Below are 16672 nucleotides of genomic sequence, written 5' to 3' on the forward strand. Positions count from 1 at the left end.
ACCTGCAAGCTACAAGCTTTGTGGTGTGCTGAATTGCTCAGAAAACTTAACCTATAAGTTGATTAGCTTATGTATTAGATGGTAATATATGTGCTTGGAGCTATGAAGAATCCAACATTCTCTGGGTTTGGCCATTGAGTAAAGTTCCAAAACCCCAAAATTTATAAATCAAAAGTATTGAGAATGTGAGAATCTCGAGGAAGTGGGGTTTATGGGGGACTCGAAATTGATGATGGATTTGGCCACCCACTCTACCATGACCCCATGAATACCTCTTTGTTGGCTTTCTGCTAAGCTGCTTTTGTTATATTTGTGTATTTGGATTCACACAACATCATCAACTATTACAAGTATAATGACATGGTTTCTGGTATGTTTACAGAGGTTAATGATAAAGTGTAGTTTAAGATATTTACCACAAAAGATCAGATTTTAGAACAATAAGATAAGCTTAGCAAATTTCAGATTACCTCAAATTGATATATTCCCTCAGAAAAAGAGCCATTCTCTTAGATTTGTTCAAAAGTGGTAAATTTTTAAACAGTAAAAGCTGCCACCCTTCTCACTCCTTTCAAAGAACCACACAAAATTTTCCATTAATCATGTTTCTTTCTTTTTGATATCAAGTCAAGTCCACTTCATCCTCATCCTCATCCCAGAAGCATGCTCAATTATAGTGGGACAAAGTTCTTTTGCCTTTATTCTTGCATCAAGAAAAACAAATCTTCCATCTATAACTTCTTACATCCTTACAATATTAAATGTTACCATCATGCTCAAATATTTTTAGAAAATAAGTTTTGTGAGTTTTTTTTTTAATATATATATCTAGATTTTTATTTATTTATATTTTATGCAAGATTTTCTGTTCATATATGAATCCAAAAATCATTATCATATAAAACCAATATCTTTAAATTCAATTGCTGTGTAAATTATATTAATAATTCTAACAGATTTAAACTTTCATGGTTCATTTGTTTAAATATGATTTACCCTATTCTAATGTATTTTTTTTGTACTAAGATGCAAAAATGTTCATTCTGTCTATGTTTTAATTTTCGAATTAAAATATATGTTTGTGTCTTTAGTTAAGATGATATTAGTTTTTTTTTATCAATTCTTTTTACTTTTCATCTAATTTTAACTTATTTGAATTCAATTTATTTATTGGGAATTGAAACCGTCTATTATGTTTATGTTTATATATATATATATATATATATATATATATATATATATATATATATATATATATATATAAATTGTTAACAAGTTGATAATAAGATTAGAAATTACTAAGGTGAATGTTAGTGACGAATATTAAAAGGCTTACAAGAGATTTTGACAGCCAATTATTTTTATATGGAAATTAATAAAAAAATAATCTTTTTTTAAATTTTAGTATATTTTATGTATTTGATATTCTCAAAATTTTTAAATTTTCAAAATTTTTAAACTTTTATTTTGATCCTTCCAAAATAATTTTTGAGGATTTGTCATTGATCAGTTTTAAATTTTTTCTAAGATACATAAAAAATTCAAACCAATATGTAAAAAGTTCTATAGAAAATACTATCATAACATTCTCAACTCAAAACTTTAAAACAATAATTTTATAAATTCTTTTACTTATATATTATTAATAACTTTACGGTTAATTTTCAACTCGGCTTAAATTCTTATCACTTTTAAATGCATGTTTTTGACTAAAATTTCAAAAATTAAAAGGTAATTTTAGTGATACATTAGAATTCATTATTGGATATTGAATTTTACAAAAGGACTTGCAAAATTTTAATCCAAGTCTAATTTTGTTGTGTCTCAAACCAGTTTCAAATTTTTAACCCATTAATAAATAATAATAAATCAAACTATAAATGAAATAAATTTATTAAAATAAGGTTACTGCTTTTAGATAAGGACCTATATTCTTTACTTTTACCTGATTTGTAACTCCAAGTACATATTTATCATTTATCAAATTGAAATTGTACTGCAACAATTACAATAATGGAAATTGTACAAAATTATATAATTACATGTCATCTCTATTTTGCTACAATTAATATTTATCATAAAAATTTAATAATCAATTTCAACTATACTCTCACATCTAAATGATTGATGTACAATTTTCACAAACGACAAGAGAAAAAAAAAAAAAAGGAGTGTTGGGTTGGTGCAATTAGGTTGATAGTGCTGTCCATTTTGGTTAATATTTCATTAATCTATCAAAAATGGATTAACAACGAATTACTGATGAAATTCATCTCATACGATGGGTTGACGAATCGAATTGGATTTGTCTATGTTTTTTTTTTTTAAATTTGTTCATATATACATATATAAATGAATATTAAAATTATATTTAATTATATAGATATTTTCTAAACTTTTAATTTATTACTTAATATTTTTAGTTAGATAAATTAAGATAAGTATTACATTTGCATGATAAATTATTATATTATATCTAATAATTGAAATTTAATTGGTAAGTGTTAAATATTTATATTATTTTATATTTATATTTTTGAAAAGTATCTTATATTTATATCATAATATTTATTTAATTTTTTTAATTTAAAAATAAAGTCATCAGGTATGAGTTAATCTACATTTTGATTCATCAAATTAATAAACAGATGAGTCCTATCAAAATGGAATAATAGATTGAAATTTTCAATTCAATCTATCTTACTTAACAAACGGGTGAACTTCAATTTTCTCTTTCAAATTTTAAAAAACATTTTAATTACTCAAATTTTAATTTTAAAAAGTACACATTTGTAAGTCAAATTACTGAAGTTGCAAGCAAAAATATTTATACTTTTTAAACATTATGGAGAGAGGTTTAATTTTCAATCCCTTCTCATTAATAAAACATTCATTTTAGTTTCTATGCTTTTAAAAAATAATAATGTAATCATTTTAATGGTTTAATTTTACACAAAATATAGTTAAAAATAATTTATAAAACTAACAATGTAAATTTCAACAGGTAAAAAAATTTTATTATTAGATATTCAAAGGACTCAATCAAATCCTTGATTAATAATGATACTAAATTAAACCAAATTTAGGAATAGTACTATAGTATATAAAGGTAAGTAAGTCATTGAGAAACTATAAAATGATATTATTTGAATTTTATTAGAAAGTAAAATATTTAAAAAAAAAAGTTAAAATAAGATTTATCTCCAACTTTTGGAGAATAAGTAATAAATATATGTATTTAGAAGATGGTGAAGATGTGTAATAGATAGCGATTCCTTTGAAAACAATGATTTTCTCCTACAACATTAATAATGGTGTTGCTATGAATTGGTCGTCACACCGTCAAAGGAACATTTGCTTTGGACAATAATTAAACTAAGTTGTTTTGAAGATAGACAAACCCCACATGTACTCCACTATCATATTGTCATAAGATATATACCCATCTCGTACAAACCTTTTTCACATCAATTAATTGCAACCAAGTTTTCTATAGTAAATGCAGATTCATGGATTGGAGTTTACCACTTATTTTTTATCAGACAAATTTTAGTGGTACTATATAGAATTCTATCTTATGATAAAAAAAATGTCATGTAAATGGGGTGTATTGTTTGAGATGTTTACTGTTTGAGATAATTTTTGTTGTGTTTCTCACGTTAAATTCATGGTTTTATCTTTAAATAGTTCATAATATTACATTAGAATATAAAATGTCAGTTTTTTTTATATGTTAGGAACAATATTAAAGTACAAGACCCTTCTTACATGAGAATTATATATTTATTTTATCTTTACATTTTATAAAAATAATATAAAATATTTTTTTCTAATAAACTATATGTGCAGTGTTATTTATTTGAGAAACAAAGTTTTATATTAGACTACAACTGGGCAAAAATAATTGATCTATACTGTACTATAGTTAATTGTACTATATTATACTAAAAAAACTAATCCATTTGTACTATAATTTAAATATACTGTTTTATGGTTCAGCTTTTAAATACTGAACTGAATAAATTTTCGGTTCAGTTAACTATAATTGTGTTTTTACTACTTTTCTTCAAATTTAACTATAGTTAACTACTATTGTTTTTTCGGTTCAGTTAACTATAGTTAACTACTATTGTTTTTTCAGTTCAGTTAACTATAGTTAACTATAGTTTTTTATTTCAATTCCGTTTATTGTGTTGCACTACTAAAGTTTTGGAAATATCCACCTTATCAAATTTTTTATTTCAAATAAACAAAGAAATTGTTTTACAAAAATCAAAATGGTTCAATTTCAGATTATAATTTAAAGTTACTTTATTATTAAATAGTGTTAAAATCAAATTTTAGAACTAGTGCAATGTTAAAATTAGTACAATTCGGTTTAAATTAGTAGTTCAGTTAAAATTAGTGCAGTTTACAATTCAGTTAATAGTTCAGTTTAATTTATATTGTAGTTTAGTACAATTTAGTATATTCAGTTCAGTTTGATAAAACAAAAAACAGTTCAGTTTAGTTTGTCTGATCTATTTTACAGTTGAGCTCAGTTTAAACAGATTAGTTTTTAGTTCAGTACAGTTTTTAGTAATACAGTGCAGTTCAGTTCCATTTGTCCACCCCTAACTACAATATAACATTTATGTGTCGTTTGTTGATAATGATATTTTTCATTGCTTTCTTAAATTTAATAGATATACTTTGAAAAAAAAGAATGTTATAATCTTCTCAAGGTATTTATGGTGATGAATTATTGATTTATGGGATTAAGAAAAGAATTGGATGTAGTTTCATATGAGGTGATTGGATTATTCTTGATAGATTAGTTTTTAATTGTTATATTGATACAAAAAGTACATTTACAATTTTTTGTTGTATTTTTTTATTAATCACTATCTGTTTAAGAACAACAAAAACTGAACTATGCATCCCGCTTACTATCATAAGAAGATATGGAACACTTCATGAAGCTCAAGCAAAGATCATTGATCTTGTATCTCTACCTCTTTATTACAATATGTGGAAGGTTGTTTGATAAGTGTCTAATTTACTTAATATATGTTTTTTACCTTATAATGCATGGAGTTAATACATTTTCTTGTAAAACAAATTGCTTTTACTCAAAATTACAAAATGAGAAATGGAGAAGTAAGAGAATTGGAAAATTAATGTGTTTGTGGTGATATTGTAAGAAATTTCAAAGAATTAAGAAATATTGCACTAAGCCTCAAAACTAATGTTGAGCACCAAAAAGCGATTTAGCAAAGATTCAAATATAGCCCCTATCGTTGAGCAACAATATATGCATTAAGTCTAAAAGAAGAAACATTCATTGCAAATAAACTTTAAGGACTATATTTGAAAGCTAAGCTTAAGAGAAAACTCTCCAAAGAAGGAAAATTTAATTGTTGACCATCAAACTAAAAGCTCAAGCTGGGAGAAAAACCCTCATAAAGAGGAAACATCAAAGGTTGACCACCACTGTTGCAACTGAAGCTGCATTTTAATGCATATAAAAACAAAGTCTCACTCTGTTATTTGTATATTGATGATTGAATGTAACTTGTTTAATTCTCTACACTATTATTTATTAAATATAAGTGTTGGTGATTTAGTCCAACATTCTTATCAACATCAACTTCATCAATTATGAAGCAACTTTTGTTTTCAAATCTATCAAACTTTACCACTCTTTCATTTCAAATTCAAATAGATTATAAGTCATTATTTTATTCAACAAAATTCCCGTGGATATGACTTTGTGCTACAATTGAATGTAGTGCGCTTATTAGAAATATTAGATTTGTATTGGAAACTTAACAACACTAAATCAAATGGGCAAGTGACTTCCCTAACGTTCATAGACTCATAGTTAGCTTTAGGCTTAATTATTTATCATATGTTACATGATTCTTTAGTTGAGCAGGTAACACAAGACTCATTGCTCCCCATGATCGAGACATTTTAATGATGACCATAGAATGCTTAAAGCACCTAACATGGGGACTCCAAGACTACTTCAATCTGCCACGATTAAGAAATGTTGATTCTTGCACTCCGAATTCCTTGGACAAAATGAAGATGCAATTTGAAGAAAAAAATGAATCAAATTTGACAATCTCTACACCAAAAGTTTGATTAGAAGTTAAAGTCCCTTACTCATTCTCAACAATAGACTCAAGGAACAACTTATATAATTCTTAAGGTTGTTTGAGTGAGCTCCATCCTTACTTGATACTTTGGATGCTATTAGGGAAAATGTTCATGTAAAAAATTTCAATCATTCGACTATGGATCATGTGAGTCATACTATATATTGTATATTTACCATATTTATAGATGATTTCATTTAACTTATAAGTCGTCGTGTTTGCTACAAGAAATATATAGATTTGTTAAGCCTCAATCCATGCAAAAATTTAGAAACACAAAGGTCAAATTCCATAATATTTGCAAACATAGATGAGTGACTCTAATAAACATATTTACTCAACTTCAAACATTAAAGGGTTAATTTTACTGATTATGAGTGTGTGTGTTTTCTTTTTAAATTATGGTAATTATTTAACTAACTATTTGTCCATAACTATAAGTCTTAATGATAATTGATTCTAATTATACCTATGGATTATATTGTAATGTGATTTTGTTCACTTCATAAAATATTCGGTTGGGAAATGAAAAGCTTATTACAAGGTTAAATTTTACATTTTTTTATTACATTGGACAAATTTAAAACAACTATAATTAACATATGTCTTAACTTTTATTAGAGTTGTGACTGATACAAATGTTTTAAGTGAAAGGGACATAACAAGGTCCCTATAGTCATATATCCAAATATTAGGCATATTTAAAACAGAATAATTATTTTATGTACAAGTTGTATCAAATTAATTTCCTTAACTTCTTTCTCATTTTAGTGTAATAAACAAACTTATGTGTTCAGTTCTGACTATTTTTTAGTACAGCATAACAATGTAAAGTGAAACGTAGGAGGTCTTCAATGATCAATCTTTATTGCCACAATAAAACATCCAATAGGAGAATAATGAGCAATCTTCATTATGCAATATGAAACAAATTATATTATATTGTACATGCATAAATAAGAGAGATAAAATTATGTCATGTATATCATTATGAAAGAACTATACACCAAAAAAATCATAAATTTAGCTTCCAAATATTAGTGTTGACTAAATTAACATTAAAAAAAATCATAAATTTAGCTATTAGTGTTAATTAAATTAACGTTAAGTTAGTTGAATTAAGTATGACACAAAAGATTAATTAAAAAAATACATAAAATTACTTTTAATTTTTTTAATTGAATATTTTTGTTAGTGTGAGCTTAAGGGACACTAACTAAAATAAATACTAAAATTAAATTAGGTTGCCCGCTTAGAAAATGTTAACCTTATTTATTTTTAATATTTATATTTATTTAAGTTAACATTCACTACTAACTATAGAAAAACTAAAATAAATAATATTAGTGTCTACACGGACATTAACTTTATTTATTTTTAATATTTATATTTTTTGAGTTAGGGGACACTAAATTATATATTTTGAATCCATGTGTTATTTATATTGAATATGGACCGTAGAGATTTAAAAATCTCCTCATTCACACTTTGTTTTCCTAACTTTTTACATATATCTTCTCACACTCATATCTTTTATTCATACTTTTCTCATTCTCTTTTATCTAAATTCATATTTTTCATCCACACACATTCATCTACGTTTTTTTTTCTCATCTTCTTCATCCACATTATTCTCATCTTTTCTTTCATTCATATTCTTTTTTCTCGTTTACTTCTTCCGTACTTATTTCTTTCATTCACATAAACACTCATTTTTTTTTTCTCATTATATTTTGTTTCTATTTTTTTTATTTATATTTGTTAAATATGGAAGTACTGCACAAGATTTTTTTTTTTTAATTTAGTTTCATTAGGATATGTCAAACTGACATTAAATTAAATAAATAAATAAATAGTGTGAGTTTGACCTACTTTAAATTACTTTAATAAAAAATAAAAAAAATTTAAAGTCGACACTAATTAGAATTAGATATGCGTGTGATGCAAATCTGACTCAAATAATTATTTAGCATCGACTTTTTTTTTTATTAAAAGAGAGTCTGAATCTAATTCAAGATATGTGGATTTAGAAAATCTTGAGTAAATATAAGATATTTAAATTATTTTATGTTTATCTTTCTCCTTATTATATAATTTTCATGCGAGTGATCTCACTTGAATTTTCTGATAATTTCCCTGAATTGTGAATCTCCATTGATGAGAAACTCTTGTGTCTTTGTGGAGGAATATTATGAGATAACAGGTAGATGATAATGTCCCTTCCTTGCATGCACCAACTCCACCACAAAATAAAGGACCATAGCCTTTGATGAACTTCTAAGTTAAACCCTCATCTGTCTTTATTTTCTCTGTCTCTTCTTCTCTTGTCTTTCGCTACATGGTGACATACAGCATTGATGGATACCACACAGGGCAAGCATTCAGAAGCTGCCAAGTGTGAGAATGTACTCCAACTTTACACTGGCCTTCTTTCATTGGATAAGTATAGCTTCTTAAAACTAAGTTGCTTTAACTCAGTGTACTGGTTATTACAAAGTAACATCAGAAGAGAGAGAGAGAGTGTGAGACATGCCCTCATGCATAGGTTGCTATGTTAATTATCAACATGGGACTCATCAAGGAATCTCCATTGTGGTATGAAAGTTACCTTAAAAAAAAAATATTTTGATAATATTTTAATATTATTTATGTGTTATTATGTGATTGATCTAAAATTATTTTATAATTAATAATAATAATAATAATCATAAACATTAAGAGAGACTAATAACAAAATGACATATAGATGGTATTAAAATGTTGTCAAAATATTATTATTTTATGAAAAATCCATCTCTCTAACATGGTGCCATCCAATTAATCCAAAGGCTCACAATGAAAATGACTTATTTTCTTTTTTATAAGGTAGAGATAACTTGGAGAATTTTGGTTGAGGTGTATTTATTCTTCATAAAACTTTTTAAAATAGAAGAATTAGAAAAAAATTAATATATTTATAAGTTAAAATAAATATATGGAACTTTTTTTATAATTTTTAAAATTTATATGTAAATTAATTTAAATTTTTGGATATTGTTTTATATTTTTCTCTTTGGAAATGTTTATGAAAAAAACTTAAATCATTAGTGTAGAATGGACTTTAGACGTCAGTTATTTTGGGCTTTTAACGTCATCTCACGAACTGAAGTCTTTACAGGTGACGTTAATGGAACGTCAGATTTTTGCACGTGCGACGTCGCCATAGACGTCGGTTTAGGCCAAAGCTCGACGTCTATAAAGACACCAGATATTACACTAACCGACGTCTAAGGGCACCCTAGACGTCGGTTCAGTGACACGTCCGACGTCTATAAAGCCGTTAAACATTGCATTACCCGACGTCTATTGGCACTATAGACGTCGGTCATTACATTAACCGACGTCTATGAAGTGTTGTGTTTTGATGCAGTTTTTCTCGTGTCTTTGGGTAAGGTAGTAGCACCTCCTTCCCTTGCTAGTTTCCTCGTAAGAAAAAATTACGTCTTATGGATTTCTCATGGCATTTCAACCCAAAGACGAACTTGGGTCGTTGCCTAGGTCCATTCCGACCACCAATGAAAAAGGATACGGTGACACCGTATTCTCACCATTTTCTTTTCCATTGGCGATGGGAATGGCTCTATGCAATGACCCAGGTTTGTTTTCGAGTTGGAATGCCATGAGAGATCCAAAAAACGTAAGTTTTTCTTAGGAGGAAACTAGCAAAGGGAGAAGGTGCACTACGCTACCCAAAGACACAAGAAAAAACCGCACCAAAACACAACAAAAACACATTTTAATCGGTTCAAATAAAAGATAATACATCAAAGATTACTTTAATTGGATTAAAAGCAAGTTTAACCATATCAAAAGAGATTAAACACACCTGTAAATTCAATGGAACGGAGAGAAAGCCAAGGAAGACGATGAAGTGCGCGAAACTGCTGGTTCGCAATCACTATTTTAACAAGAAATCATACGTCGGTTGCACACGAGCCCGACGTCTATAATGGAAAAGACGCCGGTGACCTTACTAATCCAACGTATTTCTGATTTAAAAATTAATATTCGCGAGGCTTATAGACGTCGACTACTAAGGCCACTAACGTCTATATACGATTAAAGACGTCAGTGTGGAGGCATCCGACGTCTATATGATAGAAATGAATGACTTTTCACCTGCTTGGCAGACATATAGACGTCGGGTATCTCCTAACCGACATCTATAGGTCTGACAGGTAGGTGAATAGCCATTAATGTCCGCCATATGACGTCATTTTGGCGGGATCCGACGTCTAAAAGGCAGAAAAGAGTGACTATTCACCAACCTGACAGACATATAGACTCGGGGTTGTCCTAACTGACGTTTATATGTTTGATAGGTAGGTGAATAGCCATTAATTTCTGCCATATAGACATCAGTGCCTCGTCCAACTAACGTCTATATGTCTTAAAGAAATGACTTTTCACCGACCTGTCAGTATATAGACGTTAGTTAGGACATCCCAGACGAATAAAATCCTATAGACGTTGGGGCATCTCCTAACTGACGTCTATATGACCAACTTATTTACGAAAATGTCACCGGTCATCAATATACGTCGAGCTTACCCTAACCGACGTCTAAAGGGTGATGTTAATCAATGTTTTTGCACTATTGAATATTATGTCTTTAATTGTAATTTTTTTACCACTCTGGTTCTCAATTTCTTTAATTTTTAAGATGGTCTATATTTTGAACTTTTGAGGTATTAAAAATGGACAAAATTTTATAGTTGTTTTGAATTTTGAGTAATTAAAAATGGACAAAAGTTTTTGATTGACGAAAATTAAACTTTGACTATTTTAGAGAGACATTTTTTTTCTTGTTCTATGTTTTATCCTTGAAAACAGCTTTTGATCCATCTTGTAACAAATATGTAAATTTAGATTCCCTGCCCACATTTTTTTTTTAATACGTTAAACTAACTTGAAACGAAATAACTTAATGTTAGTTTCTTCATATTCTTAATCAGTTTAAAACGTGTTTTAACTACAATTTTTAAAATAATAATTAAAAGACCATTTAGTAATAAAAATACTAATGATGATTTCTAAAGGATTGAAAACATAAAAAGAATGAATTTTATTGGACATATTTAAACACAAAGCATATAACTTCTTTTACCACCCGCACATATAAATTAAATTCTAGATATATTGATTGTGAGATATGGTTAACAACTTATATTGTTTTGACATGAAAAAGTTTTTTAAAACTAAAATTAATAAATTATTACTTAAAAACAATATGAAACACAATTAAACTCTAAAACTAGAGAGTTTGATATAGAGTTGAAATTTCTTTTGAAAATACGTTTTAGAAGTTATTGCAAATGTTAGACAATATGCAAAGTAGTCTTGAAACTTGGATATTTTCATAAGTATTTAGAAAGTTTTTTAAAACGAAAACAAGAAAAAAACTTATTTTTATATTGATTGACTGCAAAATTGAACTACGTCCAGTTTTTCTTTATACACTTTTAATGGGTTACATAATCTTTAAAAGATTGCAAATGAGTTTGACAACTCTTTATTTTACAAACTAACTTAGATGAGATTCACCACTTTTAGTTTTAGGTTAGTCCAACTTACTAGACCGTTTAATTTCATCGAGTTAAACTAACAAGTATTTTAATTCACTTATGAATATATAGAACAACATAATATTTTTGATATACAAGATCAGATGATAACTCTCGTAGAAAGGATGTATTTTTCAATACAAAGAAGATCTGAAAACTTGTAAAACAACTTTTCTTTTTCAAAGAGAAAGTTTAGACGATATAAGTAAGAGAGAATAATGTTGACAGTGTAAGAGCAATAATAAATCTTGATTCTTGTTTTCTTTTCTTCATACAATCCTTTTTATGTAGACTTCTTCAAAAAAGATTTGTTATTCAGAGCATTGATTTTCGCGCAGATGTGTAGCCTTTCGGTATAAGGTTAGATGATGTTTCTGTATATAAATGAGTGGGGCCGAGAAACACACCTTGTTGTTATCACCTTCTCAGTCGCCTGCTCCAACTTCTTCAAGTCCAAACCGAGTGGTGTATACCTGCTAAAGGCACTTCGACGCTCACGTCAGATTTTACTCGATAAACTTAATTCACAATTAAGTATTAAAACTCAATTAAGCTAGCTTACCTTTGCAGCTTACCTATATATTGGGTGTTGCTCCCTCCACCACCCAAAGTCCCTACACCTCCTCATTATTTTTTTATTCTAGAAATACCCTACACCTCTCATATTGCAACCTTTTGATTTTTGGATTCCCATGATATCTTGGTTTTTTTGAGGTCCGGACCTTTTCTGTTTACCGAATTCCTCTATGTTTTAGGGTTTAGATTTGGTGATTTTATGTAAAAGAAATATTCTAAGATTTTTTGACGATGTTTATAGTTATGGTTTGCTTCTGCATTTTAGTCATACAAGGTTTAATTATTTGAAATAAATGTTTATATAAAAGTTTTGGAAAAAAAAATTTACACATTGACACCTTTAAAAAAATCGGGGTGTTACATCCAGAACCTCTAAAACCCCTAGATCCTCCATAACCTACGACACCTCCTGAACCTCCAAATCTTCCAACTGAGCATCAACGGCATATATGCCTTAGCTTGTGGAAATATTAGATATAAAAGATTAATATTTTTTGTTATTATTAGGTTACTTATATTAGTTTGTTTTACAATCAGTTAGTTTATTATTTTTGGTTTTATTTTTTGTTACAGTGTAATTATACTAGATGAATCATCATTTTATCACTATAATTTTATCACTATAATTACACCTTTTAGCAATATGGGGAGATATAGGGCATTTCTAGAATAAAAAAAAATAATGAGGAGGTGTAGGGACTTGGAGTGGTGGAGAGAACAACACCCTTATATATTTATAGGCATTTTGTGGACCTTAAGTTGACTTTGGCCCAATAACACTAATGTTGGCGTTGGCCCAATTACAGTCCAATACTCACAGGCCCTCTTCACCTGCTTAACTTATAACTTAAGGAATAAACCGAACGGTCTTGAATATACGTAGAAAATCGTTCGTTTACTATGTCGTGTTTATTTTTGTTGCAATGACTTATTTCGTAACTTATCGATCGAGTGACATAGTATACAGATGATATATTAATTCTTGTAAGGCAACCGTACTTCTTGTAAGGCAACCGTACTACTTGTATGAAAGCATCAAACAGAAGGTATTAGGGAAACATTATTAAAATATCTTTCTATCTCTTAACGTTCTTTTAATTGATGCAAAATTTTTAAATAAAATTATATATTTTAATGATTTTAGAAAAAAAAAGAGCATATCCTAATAGATAATAAAATACTATATCATACATGCACTAAAAAATTAGATGTTCTTAAGTGTTTATATTATGTGTACTAGCATTTAAACAAAGTTTGATTGAATAACATTTAGGATTTATAATAGTATTTATACTTATACCATTTAGAATTTAACGCATTTATCTTAATCATTTAATTTATAGACATTATTTCATCGAATAACAATTTTAAATTTCAAAATAAAATTTACTTAAACAATAGTATTTTAACTCAATAAATAAATGCTGACTATATTAACTTTATTAATTGATAAATAATATCATTAATGTGATTATAATAATTTAAAATTTTAAAAACTTAAAATATAAACTTCAAAAGAAATAACAATTATTATAATAAATTATTGCAAATAATATAAGAAAGTTAATCATATATAAAAAAGATTAAGTTGATAATAATCTTTTATATCCTCTGGATACAAAAGCACATACTCAAGGGATTCAAAAGTGTATCTCTTGAATTAATGCATGTGAATAAAAAATAATATTTTTTTCACGGAGAACTTCAATTGATTGGATTTTAGCTAAAAGCTAGCAGCATACATTTTCCTGTTTCTGAAAATTTTCAAGTACTGAACCACGTGAAACCAATTTGACTATGTTTCTTCTGTAAAAGGACAATACAAAACATCTCAGCATAAATTCAGATACATTGGACCCCATCTTCCACATTTCATAAACTTTACACAATTAAACTTTTTTTCTATACTCTCAAATGTCAGTTTATATGTACGTATCTATCTATCTTAAGTGTTATATATATATATATATATATATATATATATATATATATATATATATATATATATATATATAATATTAAGTGTGCGTGCGTGTGATGAATGAATTATGAAAAAAATATAAGATATGTGCTCAATATTGAAGATAAACATTATTTTTAATTTAAATTTTTAAAATAATAAATTTATGAGTTTTATTTTTCATATAATATTTAATTTTTTCACTTTTATTTAATATTTGGCTTATATCACATTTAAATTTTCTAACCATTTTTTCCTTCCTTAAATGCAAGTCTCTTAATATTGGTTACATGTGGTTGAGATTGGAAGGTACAAATAATCCTTTTTCTTTTCATATACTATTATTTTCAAATTTCTTCAAAAATTTTAAAGTACATTTCCGCTCTTGATACCTAGATTATATAATGTTTTTCCCATGAAAATGTATCATAAATGGTCATAAGCTACTAATGATGTTAGAAACATGGACACAATGTAATAGTTTGACTACATTGACAAGGCCATGATAATTCTGAATGTGGTTGTTTTGTTACATATTATGAATGAAAATGATTAGGTCCCAATTGAACAAACATCAAAATCAGTAAGGGAGAGAAGCTTTATGCTAACATGTGCATAGTTTTCTCTTAGCCACCATCAGGGGACCTACACTTTAGTGTTTGAATATGTATAATATTGGATGGTAATGCGAAAAACATGAAAGAATTACTTCTATAATATATATATATAATAAGAAATAAAATTAGATAATTTTTTTATAAGTTAAAATTAGTATGTTCATGTTAAAATTTATTTTAGAAAAATTACAGGAAAGAGTTTTCATAAATTAATTTAATTATAAAGTAATTTTAATTTATTGTTAATATTTTTGTCTCCTAAAATGTCATATATGTATTGATGATATGTGGAGAAGGTGAAAGACAGTGTTATGGAAGAAAGATGTATTAAGGAAAATGTTAATTGAGGGAACATGTTGTCCCATTTTCTTGTTACTTTGTGAAAGGTTTTATAAGATGTTGGAAAGATTGGAAAGAATGATCCACTAAATTTATACCTGTGCTAGCTGTGCACTTCCCACATTATAATTCACTTTGGTCCGAAAGACTGACATGCATGACCTCACCTACCTCTACAACTAATCATTTTCACCCAACTTCACCTTTTCTTTTCTCCCTTTTTCAACTTTCATATACTCTTCTTTCCCACATATATTGTAAAAACTTGCATTTCAACAATAATAACAAAAATAATATCTCACAAATAATAAATACCTACTTTTCCTTTTATAACCACTTACCAATCTCAATATTATTTTATATAAATCTTCTCCTTCACTAAACTTTTAAAATATATTTTCTCACATCATCCATTCTATAAAGTTTCATTTAAAGAAAAATAGTAAATGATAATAAAGTATAAAGTACAAATTTTATTATAATCCATATACCTTCTTCAAGTGATTATTAACCTAATTTTGTTTCTTTTATTAATTTTTTTTCAACATTTATTCGCTACTAATGATAAATTTGTTTTGTAATATTTATAATATTTTGAAATATGTTGGAGATCTAACAAAAATTTATATTATATAATTATAAGGTAGTATTATAAAATAAGATAAAACCTAATATTTACTTTTTAAAATGGTATTAAAATTATTCCAAATCTATTATAACAAAAAATTTTATTTATTAAATACATTATTTTATTTACTATCAAATTATTCATTAATATTTAATTCTACACAAATATATATATATATATATATAAACTCAAATAAAACATATTTATTTTATATAAAGTAGTGTAAATCTCACATAATTCAGTTTTATAAAATTGACATAAAGTTAAAATTTATTTATAAAAAAAAAGTCAATTTTTCTAATTTTTTTTACATAACTTTTTTCTAACTTTTATGTCTAATGTTTCATTTACTTTTTTAAAAAAGAAAATACTTAATTTAAATTTCAAACCATTTAAACCAAGTAGATTTAACTATAAGTACCTTGTATCATTGTGGCTATATAATTATGTGCATGTAAATTGAACTCACATATCTTCATTTTATAGTGACCAACCATCCACTAAACAAACCAGAAAACGTTGGTCTTAAGCAAGAAAATTCATATTATAATATGCAACCCACAAATTATGATACATTTCATATCATAATTAAAATTCCAATCACACCACTAGAGAAATATTATAGGGTTTAAGTTTTGTTTTGTGGGTACATTTATAGATATAGCTTTTTATAGCCTTGGGCATAAACATGATTACACCTACTTCTTCCCATTATTGTTATTCAAAAGTATGACATTAGATACTAATTTCGTAGTTACTATGAAATCATAAACACCATCACCTATCATGTCCATTGTCAAAGACTA

Source organism: Vigna radiata, chromosome 1 (assembly GCF_000741045.1).
Source record: "Vigna radiata var. radiata cultivar VC1973A chromosome 1, Vradiata_ver6, whole genome shotgun sequence".
Classification (NCBI taxonomy): Eukaryota; Viridiplantae; Streptophyta; class Magnoliopsida; order Fabales; family Fabaceae; genus Vigna; species Vigna radiata.